Here is a 10,399-nt window from a genome sequence, read left to right on the forward strand (position 1 = left end):
AAAAAGTCTGACACGACTGGTATTAGAAGTGACCTAGCACACACAGTGTGTTTAACATATGCTGTTTTGGGGACGGAAATTCTACTTAAGTCAACACGGCCCACATCACCTTTCAGAACTCCTCTTCCTTATGGCCAAAAGTTACAAAATACAGATTTTAAGTAGTCTCGGATTTTAAGTTTTGCACATATTTGGTTGTATTCTGTTTCAAGTTAGAAGGATTATTTAACAGCAGAAGACAACTTTTTTTTCTTCTTTCACTTTCAAACAACTGTAAAACTTGGTTAAAATTCAGAAATTACTAGTTTGAAGAAACAGTAGATCATATACAAAGAACTGAAGGGGCTGAGTAAGCTTCCTGAAAAGGAAACTTCTTGAGAGAGCTCTGAACTGACTCCTACAGTCAGTTTGCCCTGAGGAAATCTGCAAAAGCCTAAGAACAGTGCGGGAAACCCAGGTTCGATTTCTGGGTCGGGAAGATTCCTTGGAGAAGGAAATGGCAACCCCCTCCAGTATTCTTGCCTGGAAAATCCCATGGATGGAGGAGCCTGCAGGCTACATACAGTCCATGGGGTCGCAATGAGACGGACCCTACGGAGTGACTTCATTTAAGAACAGACAAAAGTCTTCTGCTCCTGCCAGGGATAGAGTAACTTCATATGCCTATGGCAAATTGGAGGCTAGTTCCGCTCTTAGAATACTTGTCAAATTCAGGGACATTCCAGTTGGAAGATTCAATGTTGGCAATATGCCAGTTCTCCTCAATCAATCTACTGATGCAGTAAAATCCTAAAGAAAACTTCAGCAGATTTCTTTGTGAAACTGACAAGCTGAATCTAAAATTTATATGGAAATAGAGAATACTAACCAAAGCAATCTTGAAAAAAAAATAAAGGACTTAATTATCAGATAATAAAACCTATTATAAAGTATAGAAATTAAGACAATTAGGTATTGCAAGATAAACAAGGAGAAAAATTGAAAAAAAGAGCCTTGAACATAACTATGGTCATCTGATTTATGAAAAAAAAAATGACAGCTCAGAAATAGTGGAGAATGGAACTTTTTTCAGTAGATGGTGCAGAGACATTTGGATATTTTTATGAAAAAAATAATCTGATCCTAACCTCATTCCTAGTAAAAAGTTTAATTTCACGAGAATTATAGCTATAAATGTAAAAAGTAATTGATTTTTTGAAAACACCACACAACAGTATTTTCATGACTTTGCTGTATGCAAAGAATTAAAGAGAATACAAAAAAAAATCAAACCATAAATGAAAAATATTGAAAATTAGACTAAATTAAAATTTGAAGGTTTTGTTCTTCAGAGATACCTTGAGAGTTAAAGTGCAAGCAATAGAATCAGAGAAGATACCTGCAATACATACTTCTGAAAAAGTACTTAAGTCCAGAATATATAAGGAACTTCTAAAGATCAGTAAGGAAAAAAAGGCAAATGTCCTAACAAGAACAGTAGACAAGAGACTTCTGTACTTCACAAGAATGTACTCTAATAAAAATAAACAAGTGAAAATGGACTCATTTAATTAATCTTCAGGGGAATCCTAATTAAAGTTACAATATGACATCACCACACACTCACCAAAATGGTTAAAAGACAATATCAAATGATGACAAGGATTTGGAGCAACTGGAGCTCTCACTCTTCATTGGTTTTGGTAAAACCACATTAGAAAACTATTTTGCAATATCTAATAAAGCTAAATACATGTGCACATCTTAACCCATAACTGTGTAACTCCTAGGAATTTATTGAACATAAATGCACACAATATAAATGCACACAAAGACAGCAAAAATATTCATAGCAGCAGTACTCAAAATATCCCTAAACTGGAAAATACCAATGTCCATCAACTGGAGAATAGAAAAACAAATCATTGTACAATAGAGTAATACAAAGCAATGAGATAAGTTATAACAGTATGGAAGGGGTGGACTTTACAAACATATGAATAATATTGTATAACTCCATTTGTGTGAAAGCTTAAAAACAAGAACCCACACTATAATAATAGAAATCAGAAGAGTTTTACCTTTACAGGGTAGTGACCAGAAATGACAGGAGGGGGTTTCTAGGGTTTTGGTACATTTTAGTTTCAATTTAGGTTCTGCTTACCAGTGTTCACTTCCTGAAACATTATTGAGTTGTACACATATGATTTGTGCCCTTTTCTGATGTATATTTAATAGAAAACAATTTTGCAAAATTGTAAACTTACCATTATTACTAATTTCTTGAATATAATCAAATAAGAATCCCACAAGAGGAAGTTTGAGTACTCAAAAGGTGTTTTATGAGGAATACTGATACATCATTTTAGTTTGTTCTGAAAAGTATTATTTCACTGGAAATTAACTTAGCAAATGCTTATTCAGAACCTGCAGTAACTAAAAACTGGAAATACAGAATCAATCGGGAGCATTTCTGCTTAAAAGGAAACTGATACAAACCAAGGTAAAGCTTGGAATGAAATGGCCAATACTATATGCAAAAGTCAATAATGACGCCTAGTGGCGCTGCAAGTTAGGAGTATGAATGAAGGGATCTGTGACTGCCCCTTAGTCATTACAGTGGGAATCAGAACCCCTCATGCTTTCTAAAAGAAGGAAGCAATTTACATAGATCTAGGGGCAGAGATCTCTGAGAAGGGCATCATCCTAGCGCAAGTCACTAGATCAAATTCCATTTAACGAACTCATCTGGATTGATTGTATATCGAGTTGAAGAAACTACCTTCTTGCACCGGGTCTGGACAATGAAATTAGGTATTCCATGCCAGAAGAAACAAAAAGTGGGTCTTTTGTGGCCAACCTGGCAAAAGACCTGGGTCTCAGGGTGGGGGAACTAGCCACTCGGGGGCTCGCGAATCCATTACAAAGGAGACAAACAGCTCTTGCACCTGGATATAACGACCGGCAATTTGCTTCTATATGAAAAACTAGACCGGGAGTGTTGTGCTGGACAACAGATCCCTGTATACTGCTTTTCCAACTATTACTGGAAAACCCGGTGCAGATTATTCAAGCTGATCTGCATCGCACAGATATAAATGACCATTCCCCAGAGTTCCTAGAGAGAGAAATGCTCCTAAAAATCCCCGAGAGCGTCCAGACAGGGACTGTTTCCTTTGAAAATAGATCAGGACTTTGACATAGGTAGCAACACGGTTCAAAACTACACAGTCAGCCCCAAATCCCATTTTCATGTTGTCACTCATCATCGTGGAGATGGCAGAAAATACCCAGAGCTGGTGCTGACAAAGCACTGGACCGGGAGCAGCAGCCTGAGCTGTTTAACCCTCACCGCGCTGGATGGTGGGGCTCCGCCCAGGTCTGGGACCACTACAGTCCGCATCGAAGTCGTGGACATTAACGACAATGCCCCCAGAGTTTTTACGGTCCGTCTATGAGGTACAGATTCCGGAGAACAGCCCCCTAAACTCCTTAGTTGTCGCTGTCTCTGCCCGAGGTGCAGATGCAGGAACACATGGGAAAGTAGCCTATGCTCTATTCCAAGGAGATGAAGTTACTCAACCATTTGTAATAGACGAAATAACAGGAGAAATTGGTCTGAAAAGGGCATTGGATTTCGAGGCAGCTCGGTTTTATAACGTGGAGATTGCAGCCACAGACGGCAGGGGCCTTTCAGGAAAATGCGCTGTAGCCACAGAAGTGGTGAATGTGAATGACGACGCCCCCGAGCTGACCATGTCGAGATTCATCAGCTCTATCCCAGAAAACTCCCCAGAGACTGTGGTGGCCGTTTTCAGTGTTTCTGATCCAGATTCCGGGGACAACGGTAAGATGGTTTCCTCCATTCAGAATGACCTCCCCTTTCTCTTGAAACCCACGTTCAAAAACTTTTACACCCTGGTGACAGACCGCTAGACAGAGAGGAAAGAGCCGGGTACGACATCCCCACCACGGTCACTGACATGGGAACCCCCAGACTGAAAACCCAGCACAACATAACCGTGCTGGTGGCCGACGTCAACGACAACGCCCCCGCCTTCACCCAGACCTCCTACACCCTGTGGGTCCGCGAGAACAACAGCCCCGCCCTGCACATCGGCAGCGTCAGCGCCACAGACACAGACGCGGGCGCCAACGCCCAGGTCACCTACTCGCTGCTGCCGCCGCCAGACCCGCACCTGCCCCTCGCCTCCCTCGTGTCCATCAACCCCGACAACGGCCACCTCTTCGTCCTCACGTCCCTGGACTACGAGGCCCTGCGAGCCTTCGAGTTCCGCGTGGGCGCCGCCGACCGCGGCTCGCCCGCGCTCAGCAGCCAGGCGCTGGTGCGCCTGCTCGTGGCGGACGCCAACGACAACGCGCCCTTCGTCCTCTACCCGCTGCAGAACGCCTCGGCGCCCTGCACCGAGCTGGTGCCCAGGGCGGCCGAGCCCGGCTACCTGGTGACCAAGGTGGTGGCGGTGGACGGCGACGCGGGCCAGAACGCCTGGCTGTCGTACCAGCTGCTCAAGGCCACGGAGCCCGGGCTGTTCGGCGTGTGGGCGCACAACGGCGAGGTGCGCACGGCGCGGCTGCTGAGCGAGCGCGACGCGCCCAAGCAGCGGCTGGTGGTGCTGGTCAAGGACAACGGCGAGCCGCCGCTGTCGGCCAGCGTCACGCTGCACGTGCTGCTGGTGGACGGCTTCTCGCAGCCCTACCTGCCGCCCCCGGAAGCGGAAGCGGCGGCCGCGGCGCCGGCCGACCCGCTCACCGTCTACCTGGTGGTGGCCTTGGCGTCGGTGTCGTCGCTCTTCCTCTTCTCGGTGCTGGCGTTCGTGGCGGTGCGGCTGTGCAGGAGGGGCGGGGCGGGCTCGGCGGGTCGCTGCCCGGTGCCCGAGGGCCACTTCCCGGGCCACCTGGTGGACGTCAGCGGCACGGGGACCCTGTCCCAGAGCTACCAGTACGAGGTGTGTCTGACGGGAGATCATAGAACTGGTGAGTTCAAATTCCTGAAGCCAATATTCCCTAACCTCTTGGTTCAGGACACTGAGAAAGAAATCAAAGAAAGCCCCAACTGTAGAAACAACTTTGTATTCAGTTAAATGTCGTATTTGGTTAAGTGAGCCTCTCCTTAATTTTGGCAAACCTAATTCCCATTGCAATACCTTTCTCTTAAGAAGTTGTACTGTTGTACAAATATATATATATATGGCTTCCCTGGTGGCTCAGTGGTAAAGAATCTGCCCACAATGTTGGAGATCCAGGTTCAATCCCTGGGTCAGGAAGATCCCCTGGAGAGAGAAATGGCAACCCACTCCTGTATTTTGGCCTGGAGAATTTCATGGAGAGAGGAACCTGGCAGGCTACAGTTCATGGGATCACAGAGTCGGACAGGACTGAGTGATTAACACACACAAATAGATATATATATACACATATGTGTATATACATTCCAAAGCTATTCATGTCTCTGTGCTAATTGGATTTAGCATTTTTAGTTGTACTGGATATTGAGTATGTATTTTCTCCATATTTGACCTTCTCTTGGTGATTAATCTTTCCATAACTATAAATTATTCAAGTAGTATAAAAAGAAATTCTATTTATATTTAAATCAACTTCTTAGTTTATGTCTTTTCAATGAAACATTTTAAAACTCCTGTGTAATCTTGCATTTCTGTATGTTTTTGGTGCTTTTCTTTATCAAACAGCTTTCTATTTGCAAGCTAGTGTTTGAAATTCTTTGTAACTATCTAGACTGTTCTTGTTGACTATTCTACAAAGCTATGGCCCCTGAATAGCCATGAGCATATCTTAGCAAACTTGTTTCTCCAAAACTGTACATAAAGATGCACTTTATTAAAGTAGTCATACACTACAATTTTGGCCATATCCCATTGTGAGCACCAATATGCTAGAGATTTATCTCTCTTTGTCTGCTACTTACCTAGCACATTGCAATTGCTACATAAATACTCACTAATATTAACATAAAATTATTCTAATAATAATTAAAAAGAAAAATCTTATATAATTTGGCATTACTTCACTAAATAAAACTAAGTCACTGCTTTTTAAATTGTTTTTTAAAACACAGAACCTTTAATGCACTCTAAATCATTTCAAAGGACTCAAGAGGTAGAGGGTATCATATACTGCTTTGTCCTTTCTTTTGCCCTACAACTAGAAATTCAGATGTAGTTTAGTGTATGTGTTTTTCTTGGTTTCCCTGAAGTTTCTCTGCACCTGCAAAAGAGTAAGAATTTCTTCTGAGTTTTGGTTATTCTGTTCTAGTCTGGTTATTGAGTGATAATAGATTTTCACTTTGTTATTCTGCAAACATAGACAGTCTTTATCAACAAAACAGTGATCTATTTTTTATGTCCAAGTTATCTTCTTTTGTTCTACAATGTAGTTTTCAGGTGTTTTGCAAAGTAGTTTTTTCAATTATGCTAAACTTTCATTAGTAAGAAATAAGTATTTTTTCCTTTAAGACAACAAGAATAGAAATATAAACTAAGATAAGAAATAAACTCAATTGCTTTATATTGTGTTCATTAAACCAAGGAAGCCATGTGATTTCCAACTAAAGTTATAGGGATATAACTATAAGGCCACTTATATCTATTAAAGAGTTTGCTTTATAAGTTTCAAGTGTCACTCTACAGGAATTTAATTATTTGCATCTTTCCCTGAATTATATTTTTTCTAAGAATGTAATGAAAAAATGAAAATTACTCTTAAAGTTATCATTGAACATATCTTTTCACTTTCATCCAATCTAATACTTGAAATTAGAAAGTGATAAGTGAGAACAAAATTAAACAAATGACATAAATATTGTATTTAACTTTAATGATGCCTCCATTTACTGTTAGATGTTTAAATGAAATAGTTTAATGTATGATGACAAGAAATCTGATTAAAGTTCTCACCACTGTATCTATTTCACCACTATATCTCAACATTATGAAAAAAGTTCATGTTTTTGTTTATGCCAGGAAAGTCCAATTTGTACAATTACCTAAATTAGTCTGGGTAAATAAACACTGAGAACCCACCTTTATTAACTTATATATGTTTTTTAAATTACTTTGTGTATTAATTTATAAATGACTGTGTGTATTCATAAAGTATGGATGATTGCTTACTAACTGGAGATCACTACCAGACTTTGGTGTAGACCTCATCAACACTTTTTTTTCTCATCAACACTTTAAAATTCAATTAGAATTTAGTAGTAAATATGATCCAGTAAATAACTTCCACAAAATGAATATATCATGAAAAACAGGCCAGTTCTATTGTTGCAAAATAAAAATAGAAAATGGGAGCCAAATATCTGGATAATAATACCCATTTCACTTTCTCGAATGTATTATATATGTTCATTTTTAACAATTCCTCTTTCATCATTTTTTTATGCAAAGTATATAGTATGTTTAGGGCTTCCCAGGTGGCAATAGTGGTAAAGAATTCACCTGCCAATGCAGGAGATGCAAGTTCAATCTCTGGGTCACAAAGATCCCCTGGAGAAGGGAATGGCAACCCACTCCTGTATTCTTGTCTGGAGAATCCCATGGATAGAGGAGCCTGGTGGGCTACAGTGCACAGGGTCGCAAAAAGTCTGACACGACTGGTATTAGAAGTGACCTAGCACACACAGTGTGTTTAACATATGCTGTTTTGGGGACGGAAATTCTACTTAAGTCAACACGGCCCACATCACCTTTCAGAACTCCTCTTCCTTATGGCCAAAAGTTACAAAATACAGATTTTAAGTAGTCTCGGATTTTAAGTTTTGCACATATTTGGTTGTATTCTGTTTCAAGTTAGAAGGATTATTTAACAGCAGAAGACAACTTTTTTTTCTTCTTTCACTTTCAAACAACTGTAAAACTTGGTTAAAATTCAGAAATTACTAGTTTGAAGAAACAGTAGATCATATACAAAGAACTGAAGGGGCTGAGTAAGCTTCCTGAAAAGGAAACTTCTTGAGAGAGCTCTGAACTGACTCCTACAGTCAGTTTGCCCTGAGGAAATCTGCAAAAGCCTAAGAACAGTGCGGGAAACCCAGGTTCGATTTCTGGGTCGGGAAGATTCCTTGGAGAAGGAAATGGCAACCCCCTCCAGTATTCTTGCCTGGAAAATCCCATGGATGGAGGAGCCTGCAGGCTACATACAGTCCATGGGGTCGCAATGAGACGGACCCTACGGAGTGACTTCATTTAAGAACAGACAAAAGTCTTCTGCTCCTGCCAGGGATAGAGTAACTTCATATGCCTATGGCAAATTGGAGGCTAGTTCCGCTCTTAGAATACTTGTCAAATTCAGGGACATTCCAGTTGGAAGATTCAATGTTGGCAATATGCCAGTTCTCCTCAATCAATCTACTGATGCAGTAAAATCCTAAAGAAAACTTCAGCAGATTTCTTTGTGAAACTGACAAGCTGAATCTAAAATTTATATGGAAATAGAGAATACTAACCAAAGCAATCTTGAAAAAAAAATAAAGGACTTAATTATCAGATAATAAAACCTATTATAAAGTATAGAAATTAAGACAATTAGGTATTGCAAGATAAACAAGGAGAAAAATTGAAAAAAAGAGCCTTGAACATAACTATGGTCATCTGATTTATGAAAAAAAAAATGACAGCTCAGAAATAGTGGAGAATGGAACTTTTTTCAGTAGATGGTGCAGAGACATTTGGATATTTTTATGAAAAAAATAATCTGATCCTAACCTCATTCCTAGTAAAAAGTTTAATTTCACGAGAATTATAGCTATAAATGTAAAAAGTAATTGATTTTTTGAAAACACCACACAACAGTATTTTCATGACTTTGCTGTATGCAAAGAATTAAAGAGAATACAAAAAAAAATCAAACCATAAATGAAAAATATTGAAAATTAGACTAAATTAAAATTTGAAGGTTTTGTTCTTCAGAGATACCTTGAGAGTTAAAGTGCAAGCAATAGAATCAGAGAAGATACCTGCAATACATACTTCTGAAAAAGTACTTAAGTCCAGAATATATAAGGAACTTCTAAAGATCAGTAAGGAAAAAAAGGCAAATGTCCTAACAAGAACAGTAGACAAGAGACTTCTGTACTTCACAAGAATGTACTCTAATAAAAATAAACAAGTGAAAATGGACTCATTTAATTAATCTTCAGGGGAATCCTAATTAAAGTTACAATATGACATCACCACACACTCACCAAAATGGTTAAAAGACAATATCAAATGATGACAAGGATTTGGAGCAACTGGAGCTCTCACTCTTCATTGGTTTTGGTAAAACCACATTAGAAAACTATTTTGCAATATCTAATAAAGCTAAATACATGTGCACATCTTAACCCATAACTGTGTAACTCCTAGGAATTTATTGAACATAAATGCACACAATATAAATGCACACAAAGACAGCAAAAATATTCATAGCAGCAGTACTCAAAATATCCCTAAACTGGAAAATACCAATGTCCATCAACTGGAGAATAGAAAAACAAATCATTGTACAATAGAGTAATACAAAGCAATGAGATAAGTTATAACAGTATGGAAGGGGTGGACTTTACAAACATATGAATAATATTGTATAACTCCATTTGTGTGAAAGCTTAAAAACAAGAACCCACACTATAATAATAGAAATCAGAAGAGTTTTACCTTTACAGGGTAGTGACCAGAAATGACAGGAGGGGGTTTCTAGGGTTTTGGTACATTTTAGTTTCAATTTAGGTTCTGCTTACCAGTGTTCACTTCCTGAAACATTATTGAGTTGTACACATATGATTTGTGCCCTTTTCTGATGTATATTTAATAGAAAACAATTTTGCAAAATTGTAAACTTACCATTATTACTAATTTCTTGAATATAATCAAATAAGAATCCCACAAGAGGAAGTTTGAGTACTCAAAAGGTGTTTTATGAGGAATACTGATACATCATTTTAGTTTGTTCTGAAAAGTATTATTTCACTGGAAATTAACTTAGCAAATGCTTATTCAGAACCTGCAGTAACTAAAAACTGGAAATACAGAATCAATCGGGAGCATTTCTGCTTAAAAGGAAACTGATACAAACCAAGGTAAAGCTTGGAATGAAATGGCCAATACTATATGCAAAAGTCAATAATGACGCCTAGTGGCGCTGCAAGTTAGGAGTATGAATGAAGGGATCTGTGACTGCCCCTTAGTCATTACAGTGGGAATCAGAACCCCTCATGCTTTCTAAAAGAAGGAAGCAATTTACATAGATCTAGGGGCAGAGATCTCTGAGAAGGGCATCATCCTAGCGCAAGTCACTAGATCAAATTCCATTTAACGAACTCATCTGGATTGATTGTATATCGAGTTGAAGAAACTACCTTCTTGCACCGGGTCTGGACAATGAAATTAGGTATTCC

General features: G+C 39.3%; 1 pseudogene; it reads left to right on the forward strand.

The window, feature by feature from the left end:
* Window positions 1–2,800: 2,800 nt before the first annotated feature.
* Window positions 2,801–5,291, forward strand: LOC122700255 (annotated as a pseudogene).
* Window positions 5,292–10,399: the final 5,108 nt, after the last annotated feature.

This window comes from Cervus elaphus, chromosome 9 (assembly GCF_910594005.1).
Source record: "Cervus elaphus chromosome 9, mCerEla1.1, whole genome shotgun sequence".
NCBI classification, from domain to species: Eukaryota; Metazoa; Chordata; class Mammalia; order Artiodactyla; family Cervidae; genus Cervus; species Cervus elaphus.